Source organism: Talpa occidentalis, unplaced genomic scaffold, assembly GCF_014898055.3.
Source record: "Talpa occidentalis isolate TD23 unplaced genomic scaffold, MPIMG_talOcc4v2.1 talOcc4.12, whole genome shotgun sequence".
Lineage (NCBI taxonomy): Eukaryota > Metazoa > Chordata > Mammalia > Eulipotyphla > Talpidae > Talpa > Talpa occidentalis.
Window position 1 is genome coordinate 67411204 of NW_023601212.1, and position 16711 is coordinate 67427914.

At 45.2% G+C, this 16711-nt stretch overlaps 1 protein-coding gene across 4 annotated transcripts in view; it reads left to right on the plus strand.

Annotated features, from left to right (window-relative positions):
• The window catches only part of PBX1 (PBX homeobox 1), a 657632-nt gene that overhangs the window by 406766 nt on the left and 234155 nt on the right, over positions 1–16711 (plus strand). The gene's annotated exons all lie outside the window — the stretch shown is intronic.

Genomic DNA, 16711 nt, shown 5'->3' on the forward strand with positions numbered 1-16711 from the left:
CTGTGGGCAGCTTCGCAGCACAGCGCTCAACTGCTGTGCCACCAGGGGAGGCCCAGTTTTGAAATCTTGAGAAAGCCTTTCTCAGGATAGGAGCATTTCTGGGGGCAGATTTCTTTTCTGACACCTCCGATTTCTGTCCCATTGTCCATCATCTGAAGGACTTTTGCAAATGTCATCGATTAAGGAGGCTCATCATCATGGCTAAGCTTTCTTCTCTAGGCCTGGTTTCTACACATGGGTGAATAGAGAGAGCACTTGGTATAATGAATCAATATCTAGACACTGCAAGACAGACACACACTTTTCTAATTTCACAATTTCTATCTGTAGGAAAGACAAAATTGTTGTCTAGTCCAGGGATTAGTTTAAACCTTGGCAGCTCTTAATTTCAGAAAATTTCTTCATAATTCCTCCTAAATCTTTTCTGTTGCAGTGTTATTGTTTTGAGAAATAGCTGCTGTTTGCTGATCTTAATACCAGCAAATGGGAGTGGATGAGATGGGTGTGCCTGTCCTATATGTGGCTTGGTCAGGCCATTTCCTGAATATCTCATGTTTAGGTTTTTCTGATCACCATTAATGACCAGTGTCAAGGCCCCACTCCCACTCATGTCTGTACATTCCCCCTCTTTTTCTTCCTTCTCACCATTAAACAGGTATAATAAAGCTGGGGAATCTTTACAGTTGGTGATTTTATATCATAGATCAAAGATCAAAGCAGAGGAATACACAGCAACCGTAAAATTAACTGCTTTTTCAATTTTACAATGCTTTCAGTGATAGAGAATCTTATAAATTTAATATTAATTAAACACTTAGCTTTTAACCTCCTCCTGCATCTACTTTTGGCTGGTGGCTGGAAAAAATTAATTGGGCATCTTAAATCTTGTGTTACTAACGCCTTGACAGGAGGGGTTTCAAAAGCACTTATAACTTCAGCAAAATGCACTTGGAACATTTGTCCTTCCTCTCACCTAATTGAAAATGCCTTTTTTTCCCCTTCAGGAAAAATGAACCATTTGCTAATTTAAAAAAAAAGCCCTTACAGTCCCTTTTCATAGCCTGAGCTTTAACTTCATCCCTTGGCATGTTTAACACCTCACAAAATGGAAGCCGTTGCTCTTCCATTATTGTCTATGTCCCGTTGAGTGTGAATGTGTTGGTACAGATGCGGGACTGGCAGTTGCTTGGCCTGTTCATTATGTTACCTAAAGCCACTGCATCGAATCTAGCAAGAGTTGCCTTCTGCTTCAGGGACCAAGTGGAAGATGGGATCACCTTGGCAGTGGGGAGCCCCCATGGTGGAAGAGGGGGTGGCACTGGAGAATGGATCCTGAACCCCTGTAAGGGGCGGGAAGGGACAGTGTAGGATCTTTATGACCCAAGCAGACGGATAAAGGAGGAGTGAGTCCTGGAGCCCTCACTGGCTTTTCAGGCTTTTATTGGGATTTACCAGGTACACGGCTGGCAAGGGGTGCCAGGGGGCTGGTTGGCTGGCAGGCCTCCCAACCCTCAGCAAGTCTTCACTCTTTCTGGGCTCTCCAGCCTTCTTTCACGTTCTCTCTGCTTCTCTGCTCTTCTCGTGGTTCTACTCTCTTGGTTCTTTATGCTTCTGCTGGCGTCCCCATGACGCTGCCCTTTTAAGCCCAATCTCTCAGCACAGGTGAATCCCATCTGCCCACACCCTACTCCAGGTGCCCACCATCAGGCATGCATTCAGTACCATAAGGATCCATCATCAATCCTAGTGGCGGGAGGGCAGAAAAGCCTAATGCTTTTTCACTTACCCTACAATCCCATATACAGAAGAGTCAGAACAGCAGAGGAAGGAAATAATATTCCTCTGCATGGAGAACCCAGGAGAGGGGAAGCCAATGTGATGGGCAAGATGTTTTGGGTAAAGCAAACTAGGTTGTTCACATGTTCTGAGCTACAGAAGGGACTGGCCACAGCTTTTGTTGGGCATGGGCATTGCCCGCTATACTAGCCAGGCAGGCATCTGTCTCTGTGCTCCAGAGCTGGCTCATGAGAAATCAAAATACCAATACATTGCATCTTGCTGGTGCTTTTTCAACAAAGACCTTGGAGCACTCTCATCCATGTAATCTCACTTTTTCTCACATCTCACTGAGAGGTACTGAGAGGTAGGGAAGATCAGGCCTCTGAGTTTATCCAAATGGGTTGCCTGCTGTGACCATATACTTGAAACTGGTAGCTGCAAGTGACAGTAAGTAGAGCGTGGGCCCCACGAAGGCAGCTTTGTGCACCTGACTTTGATTTGGGTGGCTGAGAGAAGTAGCACATGGAATGCTTTTTGGGGCCAGTGCTCAATGGAATCCCCTGGGTTATGTGTACCTTACTTGGAGAAAAAAACATAATTTAAATTGGGGGGGACTATAAAGAAGTTATATACTTTACAAAAATGTTTTTAAAGTCTGCCCTAAAGTAGTTTAGTTTACTACATATTTGCTTTAAATCTCTGAGTCTTCTAGTCCTGTAGTCTTCTAACCAAACTATAAATCAGTTTACGGTGGAAACTCCTGGAACATATTTTTGGGTAAGGTAAGGGTGAGGGGAGATGTACAACACGGCAGTTTCACCATCTCCTGTGCCATGGTCCTTGCTCTTCAAGTCGCTGCAGTCACCTTGACAATCCACGTTGGCAGCAGGGAGCTTTTAATCCAACTGTGAAATAATAAATTAGCTGTGGAGTCACCACCAGAACTGGGAATCCTCCTTTATGCACCTGGCTGGGCTGCCCACCCTGTGAAACCATCACTGTTCTTTCTCATCGCAGCCGAGCTTTCTGAGCCTTTTAAGAACTGAATTGATGGGATGTGGAATTTGATAGCCAATAAATTAAGGATATTGGTAAATTTAACAACTCCATTAGAAGATGGCATTTGCAGACTCAGTGGCAACATTGACTTGTGTGTGAGTGTTTTTGCAGAAGTCCTTTATATATGTATCTCTATCTCTCTGTTTCTCTATCTATCTAGATATATATGATATGTGGGGTGCTATAAAATTTTTAGTGCCTTAGTTTGGGTTGACCGCCTTATTACTCACGAGTGAGCTATACCGGTCTTCCTTAACAAGTGACAATAAAGGCTTTACAGCACCCCTTACACCGTCACATATTTTTGTTTAGGCCACATATTGTCTTTTTCTTTTTAAGTCTCCCTTTGCTCATGGCCCTCTCAAGTACCTTTGTTGCCATGGCAACGGTTCCATCCTTGCATAGGGTGGAGGGGAGTGACATCCTCATGCAAGATTCTTTCAGCTGATGCTTGTTGGGGCTGATCTCAAACCAGGCTCAGCCGGGGCCAGGGCTGGGGCCCTTACCCTGGGCATTTGTGGCACTTTTTTAATCTCTTGTGCCTAAAGCTCTGCTTTATTAGACAATTCTGCCTGTCCTGGTGTTAATCATTCCCCATGTCTTTGTGGACATGATCTCTAAGGAATGTGAGGAAGCTGACGCTCATGATCTAAAAATTAAAAAAAAAAAAAAAGTTAGTGTTCAGTGTTTTGACTTAAATAAGGGAGTTGTTTAAGAGGTTGGCTGTAACAGCCCATGCTGTGACCAGACGGAAGGCTGAGGAAAGCCTTCTACATACCCAGCCTTCTTTGGGCTTCCCTCAGAGGCAGTTTCTCCAAGTTGCAGTTTTAGGCTTTCTCTGTGTGTCTCCAAGGTTTTCCCTTCTAGCAGACTTTCCTTTTCCTTGACTCAGAGACTGTTAGTGTTGGCTAGGAGTCATAGGATCGCGTCCAACCCACAAACCCACAACTTGCCATTACAGTTATAGGGAAACTGAGGTACAAAATGTTACCTGGATTTTGAGGTCACCCATTAGTAGTGCAGATGAGATGAAACCCTCAACTCCTGGCCCCCAGTTGGACTTGAGCTTTGCCATGATTAGTTAATTCTTTAAAAGAGAAACTGTTCTAATGGTTTTACTGTCATGCCAATTTCCCATCAAGCCACCTCAGCATTTCTATAAAACGTGGGTGTAGCTGAAGTGGAGAGATTGTTTGGCAAAAGCAGAGAGGCAGCGCGAGGCTGTAACCCCCCCCCCAATTCTCTCGATTCTTTTTCCAACAGGAAGGTTGGCTTGCCAACTCCTTGATAAAAGGTAGGAGTTCCTGTAATCTGTTATCTCAGCCACATTTGGGATGCTTGTATATGTAGCTATATATATTTATATATTTTAAATGGGCAATATTTTGACTGTTTCTTTTTTTGAAAGACAGTGTGAATGAGTCCGCCAAAAATCACAGATGATATGAGAAATGCTATCAATAAAAGCACGTTTTCTGGAAGGTGAATAAAACAACCCTAAAACAATGTAAAATTTTTCCTAATGTCATTTTGCAAAGTCACTGGAAAGGCAAGTTTTGTGATTCATGGGGAGTGTTCCTGGAATATTACGTGCTAACAACGGTGATCTTCGTTAGGGCAGCGAATTCAGATCTGAAAGTCTTTTGGCGTGAGCATAGAAAAAAAGATTGCTTAATCCATTCTTGGATGACCTGGGAAAGAATCCTGGATATATTTTTCATTGCTGAGATTCTTGAGTCTGACTGAGGTTTTCTGCACATTTGGGTGATGTGGTATTTTAGGAAACAGGTCAAGCACCATGTTAGACCTGCAGGTGGGCTTTCCTGCGTGTGGGCTGATGTTCATGTATCTGACGAATGCACGTTCTGTTTTCATATATGGGCTGCTTGCAGCAATTAGCGATTTGCCATTAATCTATCAATCACACCAGGAAACACTGTAATATTCCATTTGATTTCATTTTTCTGTTTCTCAATTACGAGGGAGAAGAAAAAGCTAATATCATTCCCTGGGCGGGTGAAATGAAATCATCTATGTAAAGAACATTGAATGGTCCTAAAGAGTTTTTCTTCTGACTTGACAGATGAAGAAACTGAGCCTGAGAGAGAATACATAAATTGCACCATCTTCTTGAACTAGAAAGTGGCAAAACTCGGGTTTCTCAGATTTCATTGCCCACATTTTCCCTCTGAATTCTGTTGCTCCCACTTGGTGCTTGGTAATTACACTCTTGTTCAGTCTTTGGATCTCTGTTTTTATAATGTGCTTTACACTTCCCTGCAAAATGCCTAGTAAAATAAAAATGGTAAGTTTTGGCATCATCCCCGGAAACCTGAGGGTCAGCACCTTTGTCAGCTCTGGCAGGTTTCCAGTAGTGTGTGTCACTGACCCGGGGGCTCAATGAAGAGTCCCTTGTAGCTGCAGGATAGAGCTCTAGGGGGCAGCAGAAAAATGGAGGGCTGGGGGCAAAGAGGAAGGAGTTTCTTACTCTTTTTCTTGCAGGTAATGTACTTAATTGCAAATCTCATTATTATTTTTTTGAAAGATACCTTTTAAAAGCCATGTCTGGTGTACATACCAGATGAAACAGTTTCATAAACACAGTGGGAGAGACCTTTTTTCCTTGCAGTGTTCTTAGTGCTTTGTGAACAAACTTGGGATGGAAACAGCACAAAGAAACCAGAAAACATAGCCCTCAAGTTTAAGTAATAATACCATGGGAGCTTGAGGAAGAGCACCAAAGTATAAGTGAAAGGGCAAAGTAAAAGCTAGTCTGGGTGCACCCTTTTGCTGAGATAAGGTGCAAAACATAAATAATCCACAGAGAGAGTGGCAAGTCCACTTACTTAATTCATTATTTATTTTACTTATTGGAGAAACTGCTTAGCCCATGGGCGTATTTACAAGTGTGATAGAAAAAAGACAGTCCCAGCCATTACTGTTTACAATCCACCATAGGTAATATATAAACAAGATGTATTGTTTTTTTAGACAGAGACTTACATCAGATATACTTTCACAAACAAGAGTAAGGCAATTAACATGCTTATGAAATCACTAAGATAAATCGACTTTTGTAGCAAATGAAGGAAAAATCATACAAAGCAAGGAATTGGAAGCAGTGTTGGTCCTCATTTGAGATATATATATAGATATATATATGTGTGTGTGTGTGTGTGTGTGTGTGTATATATATATATGGGGGGGAGAGCAAGAGAGTGCTGTTTTATATGTATAATATAAACATTATGTATATTTTTTATTTATATAAAAACAGTATAGCTGAACTGGGTGAGCCGAGTCGTGACTTGGCTTGTTCCACCAGCTCAGCCAGCAAGAATCCTAACAGCCCTCACCTTCATGCGCCATCAGCCGTAGAGAGGCAAATTGGAGTAGTGGCATCCGTCACAAATCACAGGCTGTTGTTAGATTCCGGCTGACCCTTAGCATCATCGTATCTGAGTCTTCTTGGATTTAATGTGATTCCTTTCACACCACCACTCTCTGGACAAATACCAATATTGTTATTGTTATCATCCTGATTACGAGGGGCTGACCTACTACCCTTCTGCCCTGAAGCCGGAGAACCTTGCCACATCCGAGACATTAGCGGCCCTCATGGCACCCCCTGAAATGGCTGTCCTGGGTGGAGGGACGAAGAAGGGGAGGCATCCTTTCCTGTCCCTGAGGCCCACCCCCTTTGTCTACATTATGCTTCTTCAAATTTCATTTTATGCTGTGGTGCTGCCCCATCTCCCAAGGGATTACAACCCTAAGTTTTCTGATTTCAGAAGGGATTACAACCCTAAGTTTTCTGATTTCAGAAGGCGGAGGTTAGAGTTCAGATCAGTGAGACCAAGGGCAAATGTCCACAGTTTTTCTCCTGTTGGATGTGGTTGTGGGAGAAAAACCCAAGTCTGTGACCATATGTATATAGGGCTTTTTTTTTTAAGATTTATTTATTTATGCATACAACAGCTGGGGTATAGGCCAGAGATGTGGGGGGTGAGAGGATTCACCAGAGACAGAGTGGAGAACAGAACAGGCAGACTGACTGAAATACACTGCTGAGGGGAGCAGCGGGCGAGTCAGAAGAGGTCTGCTGTGCCATGTGGGCCACTCCCTGGTCAGCTGGGAATGGAACTCGTACTGTGCTGCAGAGGCTGCAAATTGCTTCATAGTGTGGTGCCCAACCCCTTGTGCCACCAGGGAGGTCCCATGAGTGTATAGGTTTTCATGAGCTATGAATAATTTCAGGAATTACAGATGTCCTGTTAGTAGAACAGGCAGAATGCCACTGTGAACTTGAAACTGTTCCAGTGCTGTGTTTGGGGCTTTTCCTCACCCATTGCTTCACATCAACCACTTCAACACATTGATAACTAGCCACTGCAGTGGAATGGACACAAGGGACACGTGTGTTTATGGTCTAGAGAGGGTGTAGCCATGAGCTCATTGGCCACAAGCTTGATGGTGGTGGGAAGGTAAAAATAGAGTCACAAAAGGGTGTTATTAGGGTGACTCTGGAAATCACCTACAAAACAGAAATTGATTTTATGGTGCTTAGATCCTAAAACTGTTCATAGAGGGTTAAGAACTGGAAGAGACCTTAGAAATCCCCAGCCAGTTGTTTTATCAAGTAGAAAACCCAGAGCAGATATTAACTCACTTGAGTTCCTGTAGTTAGTGCATGACTGGGACCAGAACCAGCTTTCCTGATAGCAAATGCCCTATGCTGTGCTCTCCACATGGAGTGCCAAGTGAATGGTATTGACCTTTGATTGACTTGTATTTTCTTTTTTCAGGATCATCTCTCTCTTTATTTGTGAATAATTGCATCCTTTTCCATTACTGATGTTTTAATTGCCAGGTCCATTTTGCTATTCTTCAAAGGGCCTCCCTATGGGTTGTTTCTTGGATTGGTAGCATTTGTGTGGAATACATCATCAGTACTGACATACTTGGGCACTTCCCAGCATATGTCAATGTCGTCCACGAGTAGAGGTATAATGTAGTAGGTAAGAGGATGGACTTTGAACACCAGCTCTACTGTTTCCATGCATGGTGACTTGGGCATATTACTGAGTTTCAGTACCCTAATCCATTCACCAGGAAGAATAACATGGGATCTGCTTCGAAGATATCTGCTGCATAGTTAACCAACACACAGTCCTTGAAATCTTGCCTGGCACACTTAAAACCTGATAGAATTTCTTTATTGTAATTTATTTCCTTCATACTCCAGGAGTGGGCTCAAGCTACCAAAAAGATGATGCACTTTAACCTGCCATTTAATTGTGGGAGCACCCCCTTGTAATAGTCCTTGATAATGAATGGGCCAGTTTCTCCTTTGCCTGCCAACTCACTGCAGCTGCATTGCACCATCAGACTAATTCTCTTTCAGGTTGGGAGGGAGCTCTGTGTTGCTCACTGAGTGGTTTACCTCCTGGTTCCCCCACATCTATAATTGTGGGGTGCTGGGGCATTTGACAAGGGCTCCTTAAGGGAGTCTCCATGTGTCTCCAGATGGTACCATTGGCTCTCCGAGGCATCTGGTCTCATTCCATACCCCTAAGGCTCACCTGAGGACCAACATACTTATGCTGAAGCACTGACAGGTGAGAACATGGCAAACAAAATTTACCATTTTTCTTCTTCTTGCCCAAAGAGGAATCTGATTTCATGCAGGCTTTGAAAAGAAAAGAGTGCACCTTGAAACCTCGGTGACTTCAAAACGGGACGAGACTGAGTGGCAAAGCATAAAGTCTACTTTTTTTCCTTCCTCCCTCTGTGCTAATTGGGTTCCGCTTCAGGATTAAGAGTTGTCAGATTTGTTGTAGCATCTAATGGACAACTGTAAGCCCAAAGGGAAGCGTTAGCTTCCCATGGATTCCTTTCATCCTGTGGGTAACAGCTTTCTTTTCAAGTAGTATGGTAGGGGGAGGTCAAGACTCCCTTGCACATTGTTTAGGATCTTCCAGGGGGATGTGTATTTTTGGGAAGAGTCTTCGTTGTTACCGGGTCTTCTGAGACTTGGAAAGACTCAAACATTTGGGGCCTAGTCCTGTTACTGTCAGTATCTAGGAGAGTGCCCTGTTCCATGTGCCTTGTTGAACCCAGGGGCCACATGGGTCTGCCTCCTTCTCACTGGCCCTGCTGCCTCTTAGCCTCATCAGTGGACAGAGGCTGTGTTGTTGGTATTTAGAGACAGCATCCATGGGTAGGAGTGACTCTGGCTGCAGATATGCTTAGCCTTCTTTCTTTCTCTTATAGGAGGCAAGAGTTGCAGCTTAGAGAAGGTTGAAGTGTGTGTGTGTATGTGTGTGTAGGGGGGGCGGTGGTTGGGCCGAGTGAGGCTGGGGGGGTGGGGAGGAAGGAGGAACAACTGTAAAAAATGTTAATTTATTAATCACTGAATATATAGCAGTTCATCTGAAATGCTGTTGCTATGCCAACACCCTGGGAGTTTATTTTCTTAATCCAAGAGAGGAGCTCTCGGTCCCCTGCTCCCCTGCTGTGTCATTTGAATTTGCTGCTGCCACCGCTGCCACCATGGTATCTGTTTTAAAAAGTGGGGGGTGAGGGGGTGGGGGAGGGAGGGGAACTGGGCTAAACCACCAAAGCAGTCAAATGCAAAGCAGTAAGAGGCCTTTCTCAGTGCGACTTAGTAAAAATGACACAAATTAATATACTCTACTTAAACCAGACCAAGATTAATGGTTCTCTTTCAGTGCAGCTTAGCCCAACTGTCACTCGACAGGCGTTTGTCGGACAAAATCAACACTAATCAACATTTATTCGTCTCTTGCCCTTGGGTCTGAGGAGCGCGAGCGGGCTGCGCCATTCCCCGCTCGTCTCGCCACGCTTTTCACCCTCCATCCAGCCTCGCCATATATCACGCTTCCTCCTGGTGCCTCTCCTCGTCCGATCCACATACTCAGCTATCAGGGTACATTAGAGGCATGATAGATTTTCTGTTTTAATTTACATCTATTATATTACAACATAACAGATTTTGATTCAGTAGAGACCAGCGTCTCCTATAGCCAGACTCCTTGGGAGAATTTCTGCATTAACTTATTAAGGTTCGTTAGGATGCAGCTTCAGATAGACTCGCTTCTCCCTGGCTGGTCCTCTCTTGCCCTCTCCCTCTGGCATGCTCAGTAGAGATGTCTGGGTGCACCACCTTATTCACAAGCTTAGCTCATTTTCTTTAGACTTGGCTTCCTTTGCCGGGTCACATGAGGGTGGCTGGGTTCCTCCCTTACTTTCTGATTGGACTTTTGTCAGCCAGCAGTGGGAGTCGAGAGCACCCCTTCTCTGGCCTGGGTAAATGGACCTCGACAAATCTGGTGGCCCAGAGTCCATGGGCCTTTCCAGACCTTAGTCCTAGCCTCCAGCATCCTTTTTTTTCTAAATCTGAGTTACAGTTAGATTTTATTTTTATTGAAACACAGGTCGACAGAAAAAGAGGGAGGAGGATGAGGGAGAAAATAAAATTGATTGGACTAATCAAGGAGGAGGAAATAGAAAGAATAATGGAAGGAGTGAGTCTAAATAAGACAGGTTTTTCCTTTTACCTGACCATGTTGAAAGCATCTCATTTTTTGGTACAAGGTGGATGAGTCCAGCTTGTTTCCAGCATGTGGAATACGCCTATTTATAGTTCCCATGTACAGTGCTTTTCCACCTCATTGATGAAACCGGCTTTTAACTTTCATTCTTCTTCTCCCCACCCCCCCACCCCGGCCACTCGCCACCTCTTTCACCAGAGATGTTAAGTCTATGTTTTATTTGGTAATACAGGATTTTCTCCGGCATTTTGGTGGGATGGGAGTGTGTCATAGGCATTAGCTAAGGCCACATTAAAGGCTGGATATCTGCTCACCTGTTTGCTGGCTGCAGAGAATTGCTGAGAAGGTGACAGAAATCCTCCCATCTGTTCCTATCTGTTTACCCAATGTTACTTTACATGTGGACACCATGGCTTTGTCGAATGCCCACAGAGACTGTGTCTAACATTGGCTGTAATGTTAGATCCCTGGCCACTGACAGGCCTGAGTTTTAAATTTTTTTTTCCACCAAGTTGTTGAGTCTAAATGGTAGTAAGGTTCCTTTTGTGGCCACGATGCAGAGAAACCCTGGGCTGAGTTGGGGATGTGTGGTTTGTATGTGTTTGCATGTGGCTGCTGAAGTATAGAATGTGTTAGGAGGATAGCTGAGGACTACTTCCATTTTGGTTTCTTATTACGCAGCAATAAAGTAAATGACGCTTAGTATAACTTTGCACTTATAGATCTGTAGCTCAATTTAAGAAACAAAACCTCACCAACAGGAGCGCTCAGTATCTTGAGCTTGGGAAACTGACCTCGTTAATTTTAATGAGGGGAAAAATTCTCCAGCTGGGGCTGAGAAGAAAATGAAATACCAATGAGGTTTTCACTTTGGATGGTCTCACTGAATTCAGAGTGGAGTCGAAAGGATGCTCAGAGAATTTTCTAAAATCCTGTGGAGATATTTAGAAAAGGATGCATCTGCTCTTGATGGTATAAAGAGATTGCTTCCCCTGGTGACAAAACAGAACTCTCTATGTCCCTCCTGAGAGGGGGCTGCTGGAAAGTTAACATATTGAAAAGTTGGGCTAAAATAAAACTGAAAGAAATAACGAATCAACATGATTCTTATGTGAGCTTGCATGAAAACAAAAAACAACGGCATTGGTCTTACAGGGGCTGAGATAGTTGACTAGAAGCCAAGGGCTTCTGTGTTCAAGTGCTCACTGGGACACTAGTTTTCATGAATTGGGGGCATCTGTTTCTTTATCACCCCAAGGCAGGAGATGGGCCTAGTGTGTCCTGTTCTATGTGGGCAGCTATTAGATTTGAACAGTCAGTGGATGACTCTGGCCCTGCTGTTGAGAAGCTAACAGGTTGTGACCAATGAGGTTAGAATGAGTGTAGGACAATTTGCCCTGAGTTTGGAGAGGCTTGCCAAGTTCCACTGGCATATGGTCAGGGATTGCAGAAAGAAACATCACCATTTAAGGTATCGAGCTCTCTTGCTTTATCCAAGTCTACTCGGCAGCTGATCCTATGAAAAAGATCTTTCCTTCAATGAATTCTTTGGTGGTCTGGGGCAGACGACACTGAGTTTCTTCCCCAAATGTTCAAGCTTGCTGACTCAAGTTCTTTTCCCACCTCTCTGACATGTCACTGCACTCAGTAGATTTGTGCAACCATTAGGTACACATTCAGGTGTCACCAGAGGTGCATTTGCTGATTAAATGGGGCCATCTTGCTCTTGGGGACATCTGGATAATGGTGGAATGTTGGGGGGGGGGAGGCATTCATACTTACCAGGTCCCTGCAAATGTAGGCCTTCCCTCTGAAAGCTCTAAGACAACAGTTCAGGGCACACCGCTGCTGCTCTGACTGTGTGTATACAGGATGGGAAATGCTGGTTGCCAAGCAGCAGAGAATGGACATCATCGTGCTGCCTAGCAACAGCAGCAGCGTGGTCACTTGTGCGGATTTCTGTGCGTCTTCCTGTTTGGTCTCCTGGAAAATACAGATGGCTGCCATGGGTAGTTCTGTGCCCTAGCCACAATCAGAGGTAAGACCACATAGTGAAGCCTGGTGGACAAATACACAAGAACATGCTTATAATGACTGCTTTCTAAGCTGTCTAGGATTGATGTTTTGCACAGTATTCCTCAGTTTACCCTTTGACATTATTGTGCACATCTGGACTGGTAGGTTGACTACTAAGCCAGAAGAGGAAGCATAACAAGTCTTAGACATCTCTGGGTGCTGCCTATCCCAGGCTTGGTGAGCCTTTGTCTACATGTGTGCTTACACTATGTACTAGCCAGTTTTCTCATAAAGACTCACACGTATGCACACTCACACCATAGGAAAAAGATAAGTGGAGCATGGCTACTTATTTTCTTTGGGGCCTGAGGACTAAAACAGTGGGAATAGATAAAGTCATGCTATCCTGGCTGACTTTACCGTTCTCCAAGTCCTGGCACATGATCCCCCATGAGGTTGCCTGCCCATGAGAGATTCCAAAGGTGCTTGCTTGGCAGAGGCCTCCTGGGTGAGGTGCTGGCTTCTGCTCTTCTTGGGCACTGTGTGTGGGAGCCAGATGTTCAAGGCAGATATTCTCTGGAAGTGAGCATGCTTCCTGCCACCCATCCTGGGTGAGTGGGAGGGACTCATTACCTGCCCATTTCCTGTCTATAGGAGTCAAATTATATCCAAAGCCCAGACTTGGCATCAGAAGACCCTCCCTTAGTCCTCATTTCCACTGCCAGCCAGCAGTGTGGTTTTGTGCAAACCACTTGTCCCACTGGAGCTGGGACTGCCTCACAGAGTGGGCTGGAAGGTTCAGAAAGCACACGTTTGGGCACATCTAGTCTGCAGCACATGGGAGGCAGTTGTTGCTGTCGCGTTCTCCCTTGTTGAAGAGCAGGAAGTCAGAAGGCCGCATTGTGGTTAGCCTGGGCAGTATGAACTTCTGCGTCTTGACTTTTGACCTCAGTCTTTGCCTTTCAAGTGAAGAGCCATGATTTCTCTCAGTTTAGGGAAGCCAAGCACCTGCCCTCCTTTTGATGTTGGACTTGGTTTATAGGGAGCCTGGAAGGTACTCACTTATTTTTAGTGCTTCCTTCAATAACCTTTATAAAATATGTTAGGATGGTGTGCTTCCATTTTGCAGATGAGACAGTAGTATCATGGTAAGATTTATTTGTTTGGGATCCAAGAGAACATTGGTTCCTGGTTGGGGTTTAAAATCTATGGCCTTGGGCCTCCCCAGTGGCGCAGCAGTTGAGCGCTGAGCTGTGAAGCTGCCCTCAGCCTCTGCAGTGCCTGTTCGATCCCTGGCCACCGAGTGAGGGTCCCACATGGCGCACAGACCTCTCCTGCTGTGCCCACTGCACCCCTCAGCAGTGTACTTCATCACTCTGCCTGTTCTGCTCCCCGCTCTGGCTCTGGTGAATTCTCTCACCCTCCCACACTTCTGACTATACCCAGTGCTTATATAAATAAATAAATAAATCTTAAAAAAAAAAAAAAAAAAATCTATGGCCTGAGGAGTAGATGAAGCCTCTGGGGAATCCTGAGGGGATGGAGTAGCAGAGGAAGTCACTATAGTCATGAAGATTCTAAGAGTTGAGGAGACTTGAGTTTTAAACTTCAGAGTGGTCAGATTGGCCAGTGTCCTCTGGACAGATTACAGTGTGCTTCTCGAAGGCCAGATGAGTTGGTGAATGAGCATGGCTGAAAGGAAGCCTCATGTGTTTATTCTGTGTAGGTTGTCATGTCCACCTGTGTGCAGTGACCAAGGGCTTCCAATGGGGACACAGGTTCTCACCTTACCTTGAGTCCACCAAACATACTCACTCTAGTTTCTCAGCAAAGATGAGGGGAATGTTGACCTACTTTTCTGAGTAAGGTAGGTCTAGGGTTAGGAACAATCATCTTAGACTGCTCCACAATCACTCCACTCAGCAGACTGCTCTTTGCACAACATAGATCATTGGAAACCACATGATGACAGCAGCATGGAGCACAGTGTGTCCTTATTTTCATGGGTTACTTGGGCCTTAGCAGGCAAGCACAGGCTTGGTCGTTGGAACAAACAACTGTTAGTGACTTAGCTTCTCTGTCAAAAGAGGGAGCTGATCTCTCAGAACTCTCCTAGCTTTTGAAGTTGTAACTGCCCCAAGATCCCACCAACATCTTCCTCCATTGTTCTCTGTGCAGGAAGATATCTTCCTTCAAAGAGGTCCCCCAGAGCAGCCATCCCAGGGGAGTAGAATGCTAAGGCAGCAGTTCTAAAATTCCACACCACCTGTTCTTTGGTTTGTATCCTCGCCGAGCTGCCTTTGACGGTCACATTCCATGGCCATGTGCCACCGCTGACTCCTGATACTCATCTTAGCATTTTACATGGGAGATTGGGGGCAGGGAGGAAGGAGAAAGAAGAGGGGAGGAATAAGAAGAAAGGGGAGGGGTAGGAAAAGGAAAGGAGGGGTCGAGAGCTGTGGGTCAGAGGCATTCTTTTATCTCTTCCATATTGAACAGAATGGGTCCCACGACTTCATGTGGCTCCCAGGAAGCTTGCTTAGGCCAGGAAGACCCCCTGAGCTAGGCTAGACCCGCAAAGCAATTAGTGCTTTTCCCTACCAGACATCCTTCCTCAGCGGCCCTCCCTTGGCTGTATCTGGCGATGATCTACCTTCCTGTGCCTGAGTTTCATGGATTTCTCTCTGTGCTACTCTTGGCCAAGGACTGGGTGGCCACTGTGGGCAGCTTATCATGCAGCTGTGGCCATGGTCTGGCTGAGGGGTATTCCCTGAGCTGCTTCTTGACTGGAAACATAATGAAGAAGGAACAAGGGCAGCAGCCTGAACAACAGCTTCAGGGCTTGCACATCTTCATTGCTCCTTCTTCCTGCAGATTTCAAGAATTTCAGCCTTTATTCTAAGGCAGAGAACACTGTGAGGAAGGAGATGTTATTGTCTGCTGAGTTTCACCCCCTCCAAATGGTGCACGCCTGTGGAGAGTTGCATCCTCTCTTTGGCGAGTATCACATACTGTGTTTGGTCTCGCCTGGTCATGGTGACTTTTGGTATTCAGCTAACACCCTTCCTTTAAGGAAGTTAGAACACTTGATACATTTTAAGCCTTTGATCCTTACAAATACCCCTGGAAAATTGAGGTCCAGTGAGTTAGAATGCCTTGATTCGTCATGAAACAGGCATGCTGCTCTGTGGTTGTTCCTTTTTCCATCTCCCTACCCCTCTTCCTTGCCCTCCTCTTCCCTCTGCTCCTTCTCCCTTTCTTCTCTCATTCCTTCCACTCTCCCCAACCCTTTCATTTGTTAGACCTTTATTGGAACATACGGGTCATTCCCTTCTTTTCTGGATAAGCCCCATCCCCAGCACTGTTGATTTTTATCTTCCTGTTTTTCAAAGGAGCTGGTGGGCATGCCCACCTTTCTGCCACCATCTCTCTGAGAGCATACCGGTGAGAGGTCAGTAGTCACCTTGCTTCAGCAGGGAGGGAACCGAGTACAGGCTTACTCCGTTTCGTGCAGAATGATTGAGTCCCAGCGAGCGGAAGTTCTTGCCAACGGGATGTGACTCTTAGGAGCACTGGACTAAAATTAGACCCCAGACATTCCATTGGGCTCTTATCTACCTGACTCCTGTGTTTGGTATCTGGGCACGGTCTGGTCTGCGTTCAATGGAGAACCACCCAGGGAGGCCTTAGTGGTCAATTAGAAGAGGAAATCTCTTCAGATTGTTGAAACTTGTTAGGGCCTGAGACTGCAGGACTGACGCTACAACCTTAGGGAGCCCTGGTAGACAGTGCGTGTTGAGCACACGAGGGTTTGTTTGATGAGGTATTTTATCAAGGTGAACGCAGTTCTTCTGAGATCTGCAAGGATGTAGCCAATCTGCGTACTCGCCTCAGAGAACAATAGATGTCGCGATGTTGGAAGGAAATAGGACGAAAGCTCTCTGCCCTCATGGAGTTCATGCTCTAGCTGTGGAGACAGAACATACAAAGCCTCTGTTCCCTGCTCTGACTGGCATCTGTGACAATTCTGAGGTAACTGGCTACCTCTTATTCTTCTACCCCGCCCAGCTGTTTCAGACTTAAGGATAGAGAGGCGGCCTCTGCTGTGATGGAGGTGATGTTTTATTTTAAGATAAAGTATGGAAGCAACTGATTGATGGATTATAAACTGGGAGGCCCTGGATAAAACTTCATTCTGGGGGCATCAGTATATTTCACTGGGAGCCTCCTGGGCATTAATTCTGCCGTTAATTTTGTTATTAGAGACCTAGCCAAACAAAGGG